Source organism: Rattus norvegicus, chromosome 13 (genome assembly GCF_036323735.1).
Source record: "Rattus norvegicus strain BN/NHsdMcwi chromosome 13, GRCr8, whole genome shotgun sequence".
Classification (NCBI taxonomy): Eukaryota; Metazoa; Chordata; class Mammalia; order Rodentia; family Muridae; genus Rattus; species Rattus norvegicus.
The window spans coordinates 27,778,751-27,798,859 of NC_086031.1; the positions used below are offsets into that span (position 1 = coordinate 27,778,751).

The following is a 20,109-nucleotide window of genomic DNA, read 5'->3' on the forward strand; positions in this document are numbered from 1 at the left end:
ACTGGTGTGAGTTGAAATTTAAGGGTTGTTTTGATTTGCGTTTCCCTGATGACTAAGGATGTTAAACCTCTCTTTAGGTACTTCTCAGCTATTTGATATTCATCAACTAAGATTTCTTTGCTTAGCTCTATACCCCATTTTAATAAGGTTATTTGATTCTCTGGAGTCTAACTTCTTGAGTTCTTTGTATTTTTTGGATATTAGCCCTTTATTGGATGTACGAATGGGAAAGATCGTTTCCCAGTCTTCGTGTTTCCACTTTTTCCTAATGATAGTGTCCTGTCCCTTACAGAAGCTATATGGTCCTATTTGTCAATTGTTGATCTTAGAGCATAAGCCACTGGTGTTTTGTTCAGGATAATTTCGCCAGTGCCCATGGGTTCGAGGTTATTCCCAACTTGTTTTCTATTAGTGTGAGTTTATCTGGTTTTATGTGGAGTCTTTGATCCACTTGGACTTGAGATTTGTTCAGGGTGATAAGATTGGATTAATTTGCATTCATCTACATGCTGACCTCCAGTTTAACCAGCACGATTTGTTAAAAATGCTATCTTTTTTCCTACTGTATGGTTTTAGCTCCTTTGTCAAAGATCAAGTAACCATAGGTGTGTGGATTCATTTCTGGTTCTACAATTTTATTCCATTATCTACCTGCCTCTCTTTGTTCCAATACTATATAGTTTTTATCACTATTTCTCTGTAATAAAGGCTGAGGGCAAGAATGGTGATTTCTCCCAGTATTTATTTTATTTTTAAGTGAATTTTTCGATATCCTTGGTTATTTGTTATTCTAAATGCATTTGCAAATTGTTCTTTCTAACTCTATGAAGAATAGACAAGGAATTTTGATGGGGATTGCATTGAATCTGTAGATTGTTTTTGTTAAGTGGACCATTTTTACTATAGTGATACTGACAATCCATGAGCATGGGAGACCTTTCCATCTTCTGAGATCTTCCTCAATTTTTATTATTATATTATAATTTTTGATAATGTCTTTGTACTTTAAATTGAGATAATTCTGATATGGTCTCTATTTAAGGCAATACCTTCAATTACATATAAGTATTATGAAGGAATGTAGTAACTACACATAAGTCTTGAGTTGATACCAATAATGTTCTGAACCTGGAATGTTTACCCTGAAATCCACTTTGTGAGAGCTAATTTTCAGCCTGTTGGCAGTATTTGCAAAGGAGGTTTCATTTTTAAGTAAGTCCCAGTTGGAGGACACAAGTCACTAATTGTGGACCTTTAAATGTTCAAATCCAACCCTTCTTTCTCTACCCCTATTTTTTTTGTCCAATTCCCCTGTGGATATGTCTGTCTCACTCTCTCACAATCATTGATGGCTTCCTTGCCATGCTTTCCTTCTATGCAACTTCATCCTTGAATAGATTCTGTAAGGCACTTGATCACAGCAATACCAAAACATCTAAATAAATTATTAAAAAACAAAGCAAAACAAATACAAAACAAGAAAATTCAGGAGAAGGCAGAGGCATGGGGGCAAATGTAAATCAGCTCTGAAAATATAGATTGAAATTAACTGTTTTTTTTTCATGCTAGTAAATATAATCATGAAGCTTTTAATACACTCGAAAAACAGAGTATTAAAATGCTATTTGACAACAGGTACTCTGGGTACCTCTGTGCTTTGAGTAAGTGCTTATAGCTGAATCCTGGCATCAATTTAGCAGAATCTTGTGATTTGGGACTGAGTCGGCACAAAACATCATAGTGTTGTTTTGTGGATCTACTTATATTAATGAGTTTCTAGTAATTTCTGCTCTGCATTCTTGAGTCATCTACCATTGCAGAGATAATTACTTAATTGTTTTACTTAATATTTATTAAGTCCCCCTTCCTATTAAGAGATAAAGTCAAGCAACACAGAAACAGCTTTGTTTCTTTTCTTTTGCTGAGTATTAAAGACACTTTCCAACTAGTCAAAAGTATAGTAGGAATTTAGTCAATATTTTGTGTGTTGGTTTGAACATGGGTCACCCTTGGGAAGTGCTACTATGAGAAATTGTGGCCATGTTGGAGTAGGTGTGGCTTTTTATTTTTATTTTTATTTATTTATTTATTTATTTTGGAAATGCTTCACTATGTATGTGAGCTTTCAGGACTCCTTGGCTCAAGCTCCACCTAGTGTGGAACTCTTTCCGCTTTGGCTACTTTCAGATACTTCTTCTCCAGTACCATGTCTGCCTGCAGGCTGCCATGCTTCCTTCCATGATGATAAATAATGGACTGAAACTCTGAAACTGAAAGCCAGCCCCAATTAAATATTTGCCATTACAAGTCTTGCCTTGGTCATGGTGTCTCTTCATAGCAATAGAACCTTGACTGATACAGAAATTATTACCAGGGACTGGAATATTGTGGCAGGCTTAGCAATTCTTATGTTTGGAGGAATGTGGATTTCGGAACTTTGAATAGAAGTAGGATGCTTTAAGTGGGGCTTTATAAGACATTACAGAAGAAGCATGGAAGACCCTAGGGCTGTGAGTAATTTGAATGTTGGGGCATGGCTCAAGAGGTGTCAGAGGACAAAACCTCTAGTAAGTTGCTTAGAGAACATTGATATGATACTTGGTTGAAGAAAGTTGGGTCATTTTGCATTTGAGCAATGCATCTGCCTGAGGCTAAGGTAAAAAAAAATTAACTTAATGGCATTGACAAAAGATTGCTACAAACTACATATTTTAGAGATTGTCCTGTGGTTCACTCTTATGAAGATCATAAAGGAAATATAGCAAATGTAATGCTCAAGTAATACATGGGCACTAGGTAGTAGAATGGATCTAAACGCTGTGTTAAAGAAAATAAACATATTAAGGGGATGGTGACCTCAGGGTTAAGTCCATCTAGCTATGTTTATTGTTTATTTATTTGCAATTCAATGAGGGATAGTCACTATGTTAGGCATATTAGGCACTGCTATAACCTGGTTATTGTTTTCCTTTAGATATAAGAAAATATGCTTGTGTGTCAAGTTGACAAGGAATAAATTTTGATGTCTATTGTAAATTGTCAAATTGACTGTATTAGAAATGAACTACAATTCAGAAATAGAGGCCACACCTGTGATTCAGATCTTGAAACACAGTGACCATGCTTATAAGAATCTTGTGAAAAGGAATTGAAGAAAAACTTAGGTCCATGAGTGGTGGTACATAGTTTTAATCCTAGAAGACAAAGGAAGGAGATCTCTGAATTCAAGGTAAGCCTAGCACAGAAGTTCTGGGCAAAGTGAAGCGTAGGCAGTAAAGGAGTTGGAAAACCCAAACCTGGTAATAATATAGTAAAACAAGGAGGGCATGGTTCAGCCCCAGAAAGCAGCAGAATTCTACAGCTTCTGCCATGTAGCACTGGCTTTATCCTCAAGAATAGAAGAGGCTACTGGAACAGTTGATCTTGGTTAGCTCGAGCTGAAAATGAATAGATAATTAAGAAGAGATGAAACTCACTGTGAGCTGAAAACCTCTGGAAAGTGTTTTATGAATATACAAGGCAGCTGTGTGCAGAGATAGACTTCATGCCTATAGCCAGACTTGGTAATATTAAATAATCACACAGGTTATACTGTTTTTGATGTCATAAAAGTAATATGGTGAACAGATAAAGCATGGCACATGAGAGGCCAAAAAATGCCATTGGAGAAGGTATAGCCAATGTAGCATTTGATGGCGCAGGACTGAAGAAGATGACGAGATACTATAAGAGGCTATAGGTAAAGTCTAGCTGCAGAAGATCACAAATTATTGGAGACAACAGTCCCAGTGCATGACCACCAAGAGAGCAGCAGCAATGGAGTTAAGCGGAGCCTAGAGAGTGACAAGGGCAGAGTTGCTAAATGACCTAAGACAATTGGAGAAGCCAAAGAGATCATGGAGGATCTTAGATATTAGAACAAGAAGATTTGAAGTCGAAGTTGCCTTAGATACCCCAAGAAGTTAGAGAAGCCAGAAGTGTATGATAAACTCCTTGTTGGTAACAAAGAGGAGCCCAAGATAACCCTAACCTGTACCCTGACCTTGACCATAACCATGACCCAGACCTAACCTATCCCAAGCCTTAATCGTAACATGACTCTAATCTTACCCCTGAGCCTAAGTGTAACCCTAACTTTAATCCTTACCCTAATGCTAACTCTAACTCTATCTCTATCTCTAACACTTATACACTTCTTCCAACAAGGCCACACCTGTTTCAAGAAGGACAAGCCACCAAACATTGCCACTTCCCATGGGCCAAACATTCTACAACCAGGTTTCCATAGATCAAGCCCTTGATTCTATGGTGAATTATGTAACTATAGCAAAGTGCTAAACATATTAAGTCCAACTTCAAAATTCACTGTAGTCCTTCACAGTCTCAGCAATGTTTAAAAGTCCAAAGCTCTAAGTCTCTTCTGAGATTCATATAATTTCTTTATTGTAATCCCCTATAAAATCAAGATTAAAGAGCAGAGCACATTCCTACAACATTGAAGGATATATAATACCATTCCAAAGAATCATAGTAAGGAATACTAAACTAAAGCAAAACTGAAACCAGCTAGGTAAAATCTCATCTATGTACCTTCAAGCCTTATGTCCAACTTCATTCAGCTTTATTGACCACAACACATGTTATTCTCTTGGGCCTTGTTGGTAAATGTGCATTCTAACACCAATAGCAAAGCCATGCATTCACTGATACCTACAAAGCCACATTAAAATCTCATAAACCAATACAGATGTAGCTAGTGATATTAATTCATTTATTTTTTTTATGTCTATTGTTACCTACTGTGTTATGTGGTGGTTTCCTCTGCGTGTTTTACAAATCTATTTTTGGTGAAATTTAAACACACTTCATTTACATTGCAGGTTAAGTGTGTTTGAATAATATATACATAATCAAAAGTAAGTCAGAAGTTTAACAATAATAAAATGGACTGGTGCATTTCCCTTTACTAAGGTTTCTCCTTTTCAATTTTGGAATTTTTTATTTTCTGCATATTAGATATCTTCATGATTTCTGTTATAGAACATGATGTTAATTCACTATCAGTGGAGGTATATAATAGACCAGAAAAGTTAAAGGATGGTTTAAGTTCAGAGAAATAATCAAGCTGAGGTTGCTTGTCACAATTTCATCTTAAATACTCAAACATTTTAAGTTTGTGAAATTGAGAGAATTCTAAGACAAAATTTGACCCTTATAGCAAGATTTACACTTCCAAAAAGTGGTTAGTCCAAAATACTCTAACAACAGCTGTTACCATAGAATATTAGCATTTCTGCTTATGGCAGCAGCTGCTTCTCAGAAGTGCAAAAAATGCAAACATGAGAAATGATCATTTTTAACATTAACTTGAGTTTAAAAATCAGGGACATTCATCACTCCCTAAAGTAATGGATGCATATTATTTTTTTATTAACTTCAGTATTTCTTATATACATTTCAAGTGTTATTCCCTTTCCCGGTTTCCGGGCAAACATCACCCTCCCCCATCCCCTTCCTTATGGGTGTTCCCCTCCCAACCCTCCCCCCATTGCCGGCCTCCCCCCATAGTCTAGTTCACTGGGGGTTCAGTCTTAGCAGGACCCAGGGCTTCCCCTTCCACTGGTGCACTTACTAGGATATTCATTGCTACCTATGGGGTCAGAGTCCAGGGTCAGTCCATGTATAGTCTTAAGTAGTGGCTTAGTCCCTGGAAGCACTGGTTGCTTAGCATTGTTGTACTTTTGGGGTCTCGAGCCCCTTCAAGCTCTTCCAGTTCTTTCTCTGATTCCTTCAATAGGGGACCTATTCTCAGTTCAGTGGTTTGCTGCTGGCATTCGCCTCTGTATTTGCTGTATTCTGGCTGTGTCTCTCAGGAGCGATCTACATCCGGCTCCTGTCGGTCTGCACTTCTTTGCTTCATCCATCTTGTCTATTTGGGTGGCTGTATATGTATGGGCCACATGTGGGGCAGGCTCTGAATGGGTGTTCCTTCAGTCTCTGTTTTAATCTTTGCCTCTCCCTTCCCTGCCAAGGGTATTCTTATTCCTCATTTAAAGAAGGAGTGAAGCATTTACATTTTGATCATCCGTCTTGAGTTTCATTTGTTCTAGGGATCTAGGGTAATTCAAGCATTTGGGCTAATAGCCACTTATCAATGAGTGCATACCATATATGTCTTTCTGTGATTGGGTTAGCTCACTCAGGATGATATTTTCCAGTTCCAACCATTTGCCTACAAATTTCATAAACTCGTTTTTTTTTGATAGCTGAATAATATTCCATTGTGTAGATGTACCACATTTTCTGTATCCATTCCTCTGTTGAAGAGCATCTGGGTTCTTTCCAGTTTCTGGCTATTAAAAATAAGGCAGACCCTGTTGGAAAGAGACCTCACCGCCTGGTCAGGTGGGCACTCCTAAGGCTGCAGAGCGGAAGAGACCACCAACACTGCCCACCCCTGCCCACATCCCTGGCCCAAGAGGAAACTGTATAAGGCCTCTGGGCTCCCGTGGGGGAGGGCCCAGGAGCGGCAGAACACCTGCCTGAGACACTGCCAGAACCTGAAGGAAACAGACCGGATAAACAGTTCTCTGCCCCCAAATCCCATGGGAGGGAGAGCTAAACCCTCAGAGTGGCAGACACGCCTGGGAAACCAGAAGAGACTGCACTCTGCATACACATCTCGGACGCCAGAGGAAAGCACCAGGGGCCATCTGGAACCCTGGTGCACTGAAGCTCCCGGAAGGGGCGGCACAGGTATTCCTGGTTGCTGCCGCCACAGAGAGCCCGTGGGCAACACCCCACGAGCAAACTTGAGCCTCGGGACCACAGGTAAGACCAACCTTTCTGCTGCAAGAAAGCTGCCTGGTGAACTCAAGACACAGGCCCACAGGAACAGCTGAAGACCTGTAGAGAGGAAAACTACACGCCCGAAAGCAGAACACTCTGTCCCCATAACTGACTGAAAGAGAGGAAAACAGGTCTACAGCACTCCTGACACACAGGCTTATAGGACAGTCTAGCCACTGTCAGAAATAGCAGAACAAAGTAACACTAGAGATAATCTGATGGCGAGACGCAAGCTCAGGAACCCAAGCAACAGAAACCAAGACTACATGGCACCATCGGAGCCCAATTCTCCCACCAAAACAAACATGGAATATCCAAACACACCAGAAAAGCAAGATCTAGTTTCAAAATCATATTTGATCATGATGCTTGAGGACTTCAAGAAAGACATGAAGAACTCCCTTAGGGAAACACAGGAAAACATTAATAATCAAGTAGAAGCCTACAGAGAAGAATCGCAAAAATCCCTGAAAGAATAGCAAAAATCCCTGAAAGAATTCCAGGAAAACACAGTCAAACAGTTGAAGGAACTAAAAATGGAAATAGAAGCAATCAAGAAAGAACACATGGAAACAACCCTGGATATAGAAAACCAAAAGAAGAGACAAGGAGCTGTAGATACAAGCCTCACGAACAGAATACAAGAGATAGAAGAGAGAATCTCCAGAGCAGAAGATTCCATAGAAATCATTGACTCAACTGTCAATGATAATGTAAAGCGGAAAAAGCTACTGGTCCAAAACATACAGGAAATCCAGGACACAATGAGAAGATCAAACCTAAGGATAATTGGTATAGAAGAGAGTGAAGACTCCCAGATCAAAGGACCAGTAAATATCTTCAAGAAAATCATAGAAGAAAACTTCCCTAACCTAAAAAAAGAGATACCCATGGGCATACAAGAAGCCTACAGAACTCCAAATAGATTGGACCAGAAAAGAAACACCTCCCGTCACATAATAGTAAAAACATCAAACGCACAAAATAAAGAAAGAATATTAAAAGCAGTAAGGGAAAAAGGTCAAGTAACATATAAAGGCAGACCTATCAGAATCACACCAGACTTCTCGCCAGAAACTATGAAGGCCAGATTTCTTGGACTGATGTCATACAGACCCTAAGAGAACACAAATGCCAGCCCAGGTTACTGTATCCTGCAAAACTCTCAATTAACATAGATGGAGAACCCAAGATATTCCATGACAAAACCAAATTTACACAATATCTTTCTACAAATCCAGCACTACAAAGGATAATAAATGGTAAAGCCCAACATAAGGAGGCAAGCTATACCCTAGAAGAAGCAAGAAACTAATCGTCTTAGCAACAAAACAAAGAGAATGAAAGCACACAAACATAACCTCACATCCAAATATGAATATAACAGGAAGCAATAATCACTATTCCTTAATATCTCTCAACATCAATGGGCTCAACTCCCCAATTAAAAAAAACATAGATTAACAAACTGGATATGCAACGAGGACCCTGCTTTCTGCTGCCTACAGGAAACACACCTCAGAGACAAAGACAGACACTACCTCAGAGTGAAAGGCTGGAAAACAATTTTCCAAGTAAATGGTCAGAAGAAGCAAGCTGGAGTAGCCATTCTAATATCAAATAAAATCAATTTTCAACTAAAAGTCATCAAAAAAGATAAGGAAGGACACTTCATATTCATCAAAGGAAAAATCCACCAAGATGAACTCTCAATCCTATATATCTATGCCCCAAATACAAGGGCACCTACATATGTAAAAGAAACCTTACTAAAGCTCAAAACACACATTGCACCTCACACAATAATAGTGGGAGATTTCAACACCCCACTCTCATCAATGGACAGATCATGGAAACAGAAATTAAACAGAGATGTAGACAGACTAAGAGAAGTCATGAGCCAAATGGACTTAACTGATATTTATAGAACATTCTATCCTAAAGCAAAAGGATATACCTTCTTCTCAGCTCCTCATGGTACTTTCTCCAAAATTGACCATATAATTGGTAAAAAAAAAGGGCCTCAACAGGTACAGAAAGATAGAAATAATCCCATGCGGGCTATCAGACCACCACGGCCTAAAACTGGTCTCAATAAGAATCAAGGAAGAATGCCCACATATACTTGGAAATTGAACAGTACTCTACTCAATGATAACCTGGTCAAGGAAGAAATAAAGAAAGAAATTAAAAACTTTTTAGAATTTAATGAAAATGAAGGTACAACATACCCAAACTTTTGGGACACAATGAAAGTTTTGCTAAGAGGAAAACTCATAGCACTGAGTGCCTGCAGAAAGAAACAGGAAAGAGCATATGTCAGCAGCTTGACAGCACACCTAAAAGCTCTAGAGGAAAAAGAAGCAAATACACCCAGGAGGAGTATAAGGCAGGAAATAATCAAACTCAGAGCTGAAATCAATCAAGTAGAAACAAAAAGGACCATAGAAAGAATCAACAGAACCAAAAGTTGGTTCTTTGAGAAAATCAACAAGATAGATAAACCCTTAGCCAGACTAACGAGAGGACACAGAGAGTGTGTCCAAATTAACAAAATCAGAAATGAAAAGGGAGACATAACTACTGATTCAGAGGAAATTCAAAAAATCATCAGATCTTACTATAAAAACCTATATTCAACAAAACTTGAAAATCTCCAGGAAATGGACAATTTCCTAGACAGATACCAGGTACCGAATTTAAATCAGGAACAGATAAACCAGTTAAACAACCCCATAACTCCTAAGGAAATAGAAGCAGTCATTAAAGGTCTCCCAACCAAAAAGAGCCCAGGTCCAGACGGGTTTAATGCAGAATTCTATCAAACCTTCATAGAAGACCTCATACCAATATTATCCAAACTATTCCACAAAATTGAAACCGATAGATCACTACCGAATACCTTCTACAAAGCCACAATTACTCTTATATCTAAACCACACAAAGACACAACAAAGAAAGAGAACTTCAGACCAATTTCCCTTATGAATATCGACGCAAAAAATACTCAATAAAATTCTGGCAAACCGAATCCAAGAGCACATCAAAACAATGATCCACCATGACCAGGTAGGCTTCATCCCAGGCATGCAGGGATGGTTTAATATACGGAAAACCATCAACGCGATGCATTATATAAACAAACTGAAAGAACAAAACCACATGATCATTTCATTAGATGCTGAGAAAGCATTTGACAACATTCAACACCCCTTCATGATAAAAGTCCTGGAAAGAATAGGAATTCAAGGCCCATACCTGAACATAGTAAAAGCCATATACAGCAAACCAGTTGCTAACATTAAACTAAATGGAGAGAAACTTGAAGCAATCCCACTAAAATCAGGGACTAGACAAGGCTGCCCACTCTCTCCCTACTTATTCGATATAGTTCTTGAAGTTCTAGCCAGAGCAATCAGACAACAAAAGGAGGTCAAGGGGATACAGATCGGAAAAGAAGAAGTCAAAATATCACTATTTGCAGATGATATGATAGTATATTTAAGTGATCCCAAAAGTTCCAACAGAGAACTACTAAAGCTGATAAACAACTTCAGCAAAGTGGCTGGGTATAAAATTAACTCAAATAAATCAGTTGCCTTCCTCTATACAAAAGGGAAACAAGCCGAGAAAGAAATTAGGGAAACGACACCCTTCATAATAGACCCAAATAATATAAAGTACCTCGGTGTGATTTCAACAAAGCAAGTAAAAGATCTGTATACTGAGGAAAGAAAGTGAAGAAGACCTCAGAGGATGGAAAGATCTCCCATACTCATGGATTGGCAGGATTAATATAGTAAAAATGGCAATTTTACCAAAAGCAATCTACAGATTCAATGCAATCCCCATCAAAATACCAATCCAATTCTTCAAAGAGTTAGACAGAACAATTTGCAAATTCATCTGGAATAACAAAAAACCCAGGATAGCTAAAGCTATCCTCAACAATAAAAGGACTTCACGGGGAATCACCATCCCTGAACTCAAGCAGTATTACAGAGCAATAGTGATAAAAACTGCATGATATTGGTACAGAGACAGGCAGATAGACCAATGGAATAGAATTGAAGACCCAGAAATGAACGCACATACCTATGGTCACTTGATTTTTGACAAAGGAGTCAAGACCATCCAATGGAAAAAAGATAGCATTTTCAGCAAATGGTGCTGCTTCAACTGGATGTCGACATGTAGAAGAATGCAGATCGATCCATGCTTATCACCCTGTACAAAGCTTAAGTCCAAGTGGATCAAGGACCTCCACATCAAACCAGACACACTCAAACTAATAGAAGAAATACTAGGGAATCATCTGGAACATATGGGCACTGGAAAAAATTTCCTGAACAAAACACCAATGCCATACGCTCTAAGATCAAGAATCGACAAATGGGATCTCTTAAAACTGCAAAGCTCCTGTAAGGCAAAGGACACTGTGGTTAGGACAAAACGGCAACCAACAGATTAGGAAAAGATCTTTACCAATCCTACAACTGATAGAGGCCTTATATCCAAAATATACAAAGAACTCAAGAAGTTAGACCGCAGGGAAACAAATAACCCTATTAAAAAATGGGGCTCAGAGCTAAACAAAGAATTCACAGATGAGGAATGCCGAATGGCTGAGAAACACCTAAAGAAATGTTCAACATCTTTAGTCATAAGGGAAATGCAAATCAAAACAACCCTGAGATTTCACCTCACACCAGTGAGAATGGCTAAGATCAAAAACTCAGGTGCCAGCAGATGCTAGCGAGGATGTGGAGAAAGAGGAACACTCCTCAATTGTTGGTGGGATTGCAGACTGGTAAAACCATTCTGGAAATCAGTCTGGAGGTTCCTCAGAAAATTGGACATTGAACTGCCTGAGGATCCAGCTATACCTCTATTGGGCATAAACCCAAAAGATGCCTCAACATATAAAAGAGACATGTGCTCCACTATGTTCATCACAGCCTTATTTTTTTTTTATTAACTTGAGTATTTCTTATATACATTTCGAGTGTTATTCAGTTTCCCGGTATCCGGGCAAACATCCCCCTCCCCCCTCCCCTTCCTTATGGGTGTTCACCTCCCAACACTCCTCCCATTGCCGCCTTCCCCCCACCAGTCTAGTTCACAAGGGGTTAAGTCTTAGCAGGACCCAGGGCTTCCCCTTCGACTGGTGATCTTACTAGGATATTCATTGCCACCTATGAGGTCAGAGTCCAGGGTCAGTCCATGTATTGTCTTTAGTTAGTGGCTTAGTCCCTGGAAGCTCTGGTTGCTTGGCATTGTTGTACATATGGGGTCTCGAGCCCCTTCAAGCTCTTCCAGTTCTTTCTCTCATTCCTTCAACGGGGGTTCTATTCTCAGTTCAGTGGTATGCTGCTGGTATTCGCCTCTGTATTTGCTGTATTCTGGCTGTGTCTCTCAGGAGCGATCTACATCCGGCTCCTGTCGGTCTGCACTTCTTTGCTTCATCCATCTTGTCTAATTGGGGGGCTGTATATGTATGGGCCACATGTGGGGCAGGTTCTGAATGGGTGTTCCTTCAGTCTCTGTTTTAATCTTTGCCTCTCTCTTCCCTGCCAAGGGTATTCTTGTTCCCCTTTAAAGAAGGAGTGAAGCATTCACGTTTTGGTCATCCGTCTTGAGTTTCATTTGTTCTAGGCATCTAGGGTAATCCAAGCATTTGGGCTAATAGCCACTTATCAATGAGTGCATACCATGTATGTCTTTCTGCGATTGGGTTAGCTCACTCAGGATGATGTTTTCCAGTTCCAACCATTTGCCTACGAATTTCATAAAGCCGTTGTTTTTGATAGCTCAGTAATATTCCCCTGTGTAGATGTACCACATTTTCTGTATCCACTCCTCTGTTGAAGGGCATCTGGGTTCTTTCCAGCTTCTGGCTATTATAAATAAGGCTGCAATGAACATAGTGGAGCACGTGTCTTTTTTATATGTTGGGGCATCTTTTGGGTATATGCCCAAGAGAGGTATAGCTGGATCCTCAGGCAGTTCAATGTCCAATTTTCTGAGGATCCTCCAGACTGATTTCCAGAATGGTTGTACCAGTTTGCAACCCCACCAACAATGGAGGAGTGTTCCTCTTTCTCCGCATCCTCGCCAGCATCTGCTGTCCCCTGAGTTTTTGATCTTAGCCATTCTCACTGGTGTGAGGTGAAATCTCAGGGTTGTTTTGATTTGCATTTCCCTTATGACTAAAGATGTTGAACATTTCTTTAGGTGTTTCTCAGCCATTTGGCATTCCTCATCTGTGAATTCTTTGTTTAGCTCTGAGCCCCATTTTCTAATAGGGTTATTTGTTTCCCTGCGGTCTAAGTTCTTGAGTTCTTTGTATATTTTGGATATAAGGCCTCTATCTGTTGTAGGATTGGTAAAGATCTTTTCCCAATCTGTTGCTTGCCGTTTTGTCCTAACCACAGTGTCCTTTGCCTTACAGAAGCTTTGCAGTTTTATGAGATCCCATTTGTCGATTCTTGATTTTAGAGCGTAAGCCATTGGTGTTTTGTTCAGGAAACTTTTTCCAGTTCCTATGTGTTCCAGATGCTTCCCTAGTTTTTCTTCTATTAGTTTGAGTGTGTCTGGTTTGATGTGGAGGTCCTTGATCCACTTGGACTTAAGCTTTGTACAGGGTGATAAGCATGGATCGATCTGCATTCTTCTACATGTTGACCTCCAGTTGAACCAGCACCATTTGCTGAAAATGCTATGTTTTTTCCATTGGATGGTTTTGGCTCCTTTGTCAAAAATCAAGTGACCATAGGTATATGGGTTCATTTCTGGGTCTTCAATTCTATTCCATTGGTCTATCTGTCTGTCTCTGTACCAATACCATGCAGTTTTTATCACTATTGCTCTGTAATACTGCTTGAGTTCAGGGATGGTGATTCTCCGTGAAGTCCTTTTATTGTTGAGGATAGCTTTAGCTATCCTGGGTTTTTTGTTATTCCAGATGAATTTGCAAATTGTTCTGTCTAACTCTTTGAAGAATTGGATTGGTATTTTGATGGGGTTGCATTGAATCTATAGATCGCATTTGGTAAAATGGCCATTTTTACTATATTAATCCTGCCAGTCCATGAGCATGGGAGATCTTTCCATCTTCTGAAGTCTTCTTCAATTTCCTTCTTCAGTGTCTTGAAGTTCTTATTGCACAGATCTTTTACTTGCTTGGTTAAAGTCACACCGAGGTACTTTATATTATTTGGGTCTATTATGAAGGGTGTCGTTTCCCTAATTTCTTTCTCGGCTTGTTTCCCTTTTGTATACAGGAAGGCAACTGATTTATTTGAGTTAATTTTATACCCAGCCACTTTGCTGAAGTTGTTTATCAGCTTTAGTAGTTCTCTGGTGGAACTTTTGGGATCACTTAAATATACTATCATATCATCTGCAAATAGTGATATTTTGACTTCTTCTTTTCCGATCTGTATCCCCTTGACCTCCTTTTGTTGTCTGATTGCTCTGGCTAGAACTTCAAGAACTATATCGAATAAGTAGGGAGAGAGTGGGCAGCCTTGTCTAGTCCCTGATTTTAGTGGGATTGCTTCAAGTTTCTCTCCATTTAGTTTAATGTTAGCAACTGGTTTGCTGTATATGGCTTTTACTATGTTCAGGTATGGGCCTTGAATTCCTATTCTTTCCAGGACTTTTATCATGAAGGGGTGTTGAATGTTGTCAAATGCTTTCTCAGCGTCTAATGAAATGATCATGTGGTTTTGTTCTTTCAGTTTGTTTATATAATGCATCGCGTTGATGGTTTTCCGTATATTAAACCATCCCTGCATGCCTGGGATGAAGCCTACCTGGTCATGGTGGATCATTGTTTTGATGTGCTCTTGGATTCGGTTTGCCAGAATTTTATTGAGTATTTTTTGCGTCGATATTCATAAGGGAAATTGGTCTGAAGTTCTCTTTCTTTGTTGTGTCTTTGTGTGGTTTAGATATAAGAGTAATTGTGGCTTCGTAGAAGGTATTCGGTAGTGATCTATCGGTTTCAATTTTGTGGAATAGTTTGGATAATATTGGTATGAGGTCTTCTATGAAGGTTTGATAGAATTCTGCATTAAACCCGTCTGGACCTGGGCTCTTTTTGGTTGGGAGACCTTTAATGACTGCTTCTATTTCCTTAGGAGTTATGGGGTTGTTTAACTGGTTTATCTGTTCCTGATTTAAATTCGGTACCTGGTATCTGTCTAGGAAATTGTCCATTTCCTGGAGATTTTCAAGTTTTGTTGAATATAGGTTTTTATAGTAAGATCTGATGATTTTTTGAATTTCCTCTGAATCAGTAGTAATGTCTCCCTTTTCATTTCTGATTTTGTTAATTTGGACACACTCTCTGTGTCCTCTCGTTAGTCTGGCTAAGGGTTTATCTATCTTGTTGATTTTCTCAAAGAACCAACTTTTGGTTCTGTTGATTCTTTCTATGGTCCTTTTTGTTTCTACTTGATTGATTTCAGCTCTGAGTTTGATTATTTCCTGCCTTATACTCCTCCTGGGTGTATTTGCTTCTTTTTCCTCTAGAGCTTTTAGGTGTGCTGTCAAGCTGCTGACATATGCTCTTTCCTGTTTCTTTCTGCAGGCACTCAGTGCTATGAGTTTTCCTCTTAGCAAAACTTTCATTGTGTCCCAAAAGTTTGGGTATGTTGTACCTTCATTTTCATTAAATTCTAAAAAGTTTTTAATTTCTTTCTTTATTTCTTCCTTGACCAGGTTATCATTGAGTAGAGTATTGTTCAATTTCCAAGTATATGTGGGCATTCTTCCTTGATTCTTATTGAGACCAGTTTTAGGCCGTGGTGGTCTGATAGCCCGCATGGGATTATTTCTATCTTTCTGTACCTGTTGAGGCCCTTTTTTTTACCAATTATATGGTCAATTTTGGAGAAAGTACCATGAGGAGCTGAGAAGAAGGTATATCCTTTTGCTTTAGGATAGAATGCTCTATAAATATCCGTTAAGTCCATTTGGCTCATGACTTCTCTTAGTCTGTCTACATCTCTGTTTAATTTCTGTTTCCATGATCTGTCCATTGATGTGAGTGGGGTGTTGAAATCTCCCACTATTATTGTGTGAGGTGCAATGTGTGTTCTGAACTTTAGTAAGTTTCTTTTACGTATGTAGGTGCCCTTGTATTTGGGGCATAGATATTTATGATTGAGAGTTCATCTTGGTGGATTTTTCCTTTGATGAATATGAAGTGTCCTTCCTTATCTTTTTTGATGACTTTTAGTTGAAAATTGATTTTATTTGATATTAGAATGGCTACTCCAGCTTGCTTCTTCTGACCATTTGCTTGGAAAGTTGTTTTCCAGCCTTTCCCTCTGAGGTAGTGCCTTTCTTAGTCTTTGAGGTGTGTTTCCTGTAGGCAGCAGAATGCAGGGTCCTCGTTGCGTATCCCGTTTTTTAATCTATTTCTTTTTATTGGGGAGTTGAGGCCATTGATGTTGAGAGATATTAAGGAATAGTTATTATTGCTTCCAGTTATATTCATATTTGGATATGAGGTTATGTTTGTGTGCTTTCATTCTCTTTGTTTTGTTGCCAAGACGATCAGTTTCTTGCTTCTTCTAGGGTATAGCTTGCCTCCTTATGTTGGGCTTTACCCTTTATTATCCTTTGTAGTGCTGGATTTGTAGAAAGATATTGTGTAAATTTGGTTTTATCATGGAATATCTTGGTTTAGCCATCTATGTTAATTGAGAGTTTTGCAGGATACAGTAACCTGAGCTGGTATTTATGTTCTCTTAGGGTCTGTATGACATCAGTCCAGGATCTTCTGGCCTTCATAGTTTCTGGCGAGAAGTCTGGTGTGATTCTGATAGGTCTGCCTTTATATGTTACTTGACCTTTTTCCCTTACTGCTTTTAATATTCTTTCTTTGTTTTGTGCGTTTTGTGTTTCGACAGTTATGTGATGGAAGGTGTTTCTTTTTTGGTCCAATCTATTTGGAGTTCTGTAGGCTTCTTGTACGTCTATGGGTATCTCTTTTTTTAGGTTAGGGAAGTTTTCTTCTATGATTTTGTTCAAGATATTTACTGGTTCTTTGAGCTGGGAGTCTTCACTATCTTCTATACCTATTATCCTTATGTTTGATCTTCTCATTGAGTCCTGGATTTCCTGGATTTTTTAGACCAGTAGCTTTTTCTGCTTTACATTATCTTTGACAGTTGAGTCAATGATTTCTATGGAATCTTCTGCTCCTGAGATTCTCTCTTCCATCTCTTGTATTCTGTTGGTGAAGCTTGTATCTACAGCTCCTTGTCTCTTCTTTTGGTTTTCTATATCCAGGGTTCTTTCTATTTGTTCTTTCTTGATTGCTTCTATTTCCATTTTTAATTCCTTCAACTGTTTGATTGTGTTTTCCTGGAATTATTTCAGGGATTTTTGTGTCTCCTCTCTATGGGCTTCTACTTGTTTATTTATGTTTTCCTGGAATTCTTTCAGGGATTTTTGCGATTCCTTTTTGTAGGCTTCTACTTGTTTATTAATGTTTTCCTGTGTTTCTCTAAGGGAGTTCTTCACGTCTTTCTTGAAGTCCTCCAGCATCATGATCAAATATGATTTTGAAACTAGATCTTGCTTTTCTGGTGTGTTTGGATATTCCATGTTTGTTTTGGTGGGAGAATTGGGCTCCGATGATGCCATGTAGTCTTGGTTTCTGTTGCTTTGGTTCCTGCGCTTGCCTCTCGCCATCAGATCATCTGTAGTGTTACTTCGTTCTGCTATTTCTGACAGTGGCTAGACTGTCCTATAAGCCTGTGTGTCAGGAGTGCTGTAGACCTGTTTTCCTCTCTTTCAGTCAGTTAAGGGGACAGAGTGTTATGCTTTCGTGTGTGTAGTTTTTCCTCTCTACAGGTCTTCAGCTTTTTCTGTGGGCCTGTGTCTTGAGTTTACCAGGCAGGTCACTTGCAGCAGAAAAGTTGGTCTCACCTGTGGTCCTGAGGCTCAAGTTCGCTCTCGGGGTGCTGCCATCGGGCTTCTGTGGCGGCAGCAACCAGGAAGATCTGCGCCGCCCTTTCAGGGAGCTTCAGTGCATCAGGGTTCCAGATGGCCTTTGGTGTTTTCCTCTGGCGACCGAGATGTATGTGCAGAGAGCAGTCTCTTCTGGTTTCCCAGCTTGTCTGCCTTTCTGAATGTTTAGCTCTCCCTCCCACGGGATTTGGGTGCAGAGAATGTTTATCTGGTCTGTTTCCTTCAGGTTCCGGCAGTGTCTCAGGCAGGTGTTCTGCCGCTCCTGGGCCCTCCCCCACGGGAGCCCAGAGGCCTTATACAGTTTCCTCTTGGGCCAGGGATGTGGGCAGGGGTGAGGGTGGGCAGTGTTGGTGGTCTCTTCCGCTCTGCAGCCTCAGGAGTGCCCACCTGACCAGGCGGTGAGGTCTCTCTCTCTCACGGGGTCTGGGAGCAGAGCTGGATGCATATTTTTAATACGTATTTTATTCCTTAAGCAGGGTTTGATGCATTCAGAGACTCAGAGGCCATACTTATTAGCTATAAAAAGGTGCATCTCCACAGTATTTAACTATTCTTAATATTATATATATGATCTTTGATGGAATGGGAGACAAAAATACAATAAATTGCTAATCTCTTAGTCTTTCCATAGTTCATTTGTACACATTTGTGGATATGAATGTGAATTTATAGCCATAATTGATAATAAAATATATGAAAGATAAAAATTTTCCTAATATTTTAAGTGAATAATTGCCATCTCCAGTCCTTTAAAGGAAAATTTTGGTATAGATCATTCTCTAAATAGGTAGACATTTGTTTTAGATGCTATTTTATATTCATTTTCCTGAGAATGTGTATTTTAAACACATTGTCATGAATAACTTATTTTTACCACATCAATTACATTAATAAAGAAGCATGATCAGGTGTTCTAAAAGAGGGATGAAAGGAACATAACAGAGTGTGGTAAATAATGGAGTTCTATTAAGGCATCATGCTTCTGCTAGGTGCCTATCTGGACCACCAAGGTCTGCCTGCAGTCTTCAACTTGCCAGCTGGGGTGCTGGTGGTTGTTCTGTAAGCGGCAGCTGTCTGGTGTTCCGAGTGGGTAAGGTCAGAAACTGGCACTGCTGATGCCTCTGGCACCTATTGGAGCCTCATGCTGGTGTGCATGCTGGTCACCCTGTGCTTGGCTTCTTTGGACCCAACACATTGTTAACTGCAGGACTTCCTGCCAGGTCTTATTGCTCAGCTGCTCAGTGTCCTGTTCTTTGTCATGGGCTTCCTTATGATCTCCTTCCCTTGATGTAGGGGTTATATTGTATTTAATGCAGTGGCTGGCTACCTGTACATCTTCATATTAGGGATGTCCTCATGGTACAAGGCTTCCTAAACATAATCTTTATGTGATCTGAAAGTGACTGCCAGGGCCCAAACTGGCTACAAACTGAGTGTTGTCATTCACATCAAGGAGGGAGGAAATAGCCTGAAGGTGGTTGCTCTGACCCAGCTGATTCTCATACTTTTGGGGCTTCAGAATGCAGTGCTTTTGATTACTGATGTTTCTTATACAACTATCTGATGACATCTTCAGTTGGACTGCTTCTGACTCAGCTTCTGAATTCTTACTTGGGTACCACAGTGAGGAGAATGAAAAAAGTCATTGCAGAACAATGTTAGTAGATATTTTGTCTTTTGTTTTCAGAATGTTCTAAGCATAGGCCTCATGTTTCATGTAGTTCAGCACATTCAAGTGGAATTGAATCCAGCTATCATAACTTGTGACAAGGAACTGAAAACCTCCGGTTAAAGGAAATCAACCAATCCCATTGGCCCTTCTACTACAAGATGACCCTCACATTTTCTGGAGGTGGAATCAATATTGTATGATACTTACAAACTGTGATTATTGAGAGCCTGGTTTGCTGGCCAGGCCTAGAAGTCAGAGACAAGTCCTGTTGTATTATGGCACAAACAAAATCACTAGATTTTTAAAATGCACAATTTTCTAAAAACAAGAATCATTTTCTGGGTCTGTAAATGTAAATGTGAATGCAGCTTTGGGTGCTCCTTGTCATACCTGTAATGACATATAGGTGTGTACTTTAATGTTCTTTAAATTATTTTATTGCTGGTACTTATGACCAGAAAAACAACACAGACATTCTTTTTCTGTTTAGTATATTTATAAATTGCATGACTAGCTGTGTGCATCTGTCCTTATCGATGTGTAAAAGTATACAGTTCTCAATGGATCATTGCTGGTTGTTTTTTGCTTGTGTAGTCTGT

The 20,109-nt window shown here is 39.5% G+C and overlaps 1 pseudogene; it reads left to right on the top strand.

The window, feature by feature from the left end:
- The window catches only part of Tmem64-ps1 (transmembrane protein 64, pseudogene 1), a 66,473-nt pseudogene extending 46,763 nt beyond the window's left edge, over window positions 1-19,710 (top strand).
- The last annotated feature ends 399 nt before the right edge of the window (window positions 19,711-20,109 follow it).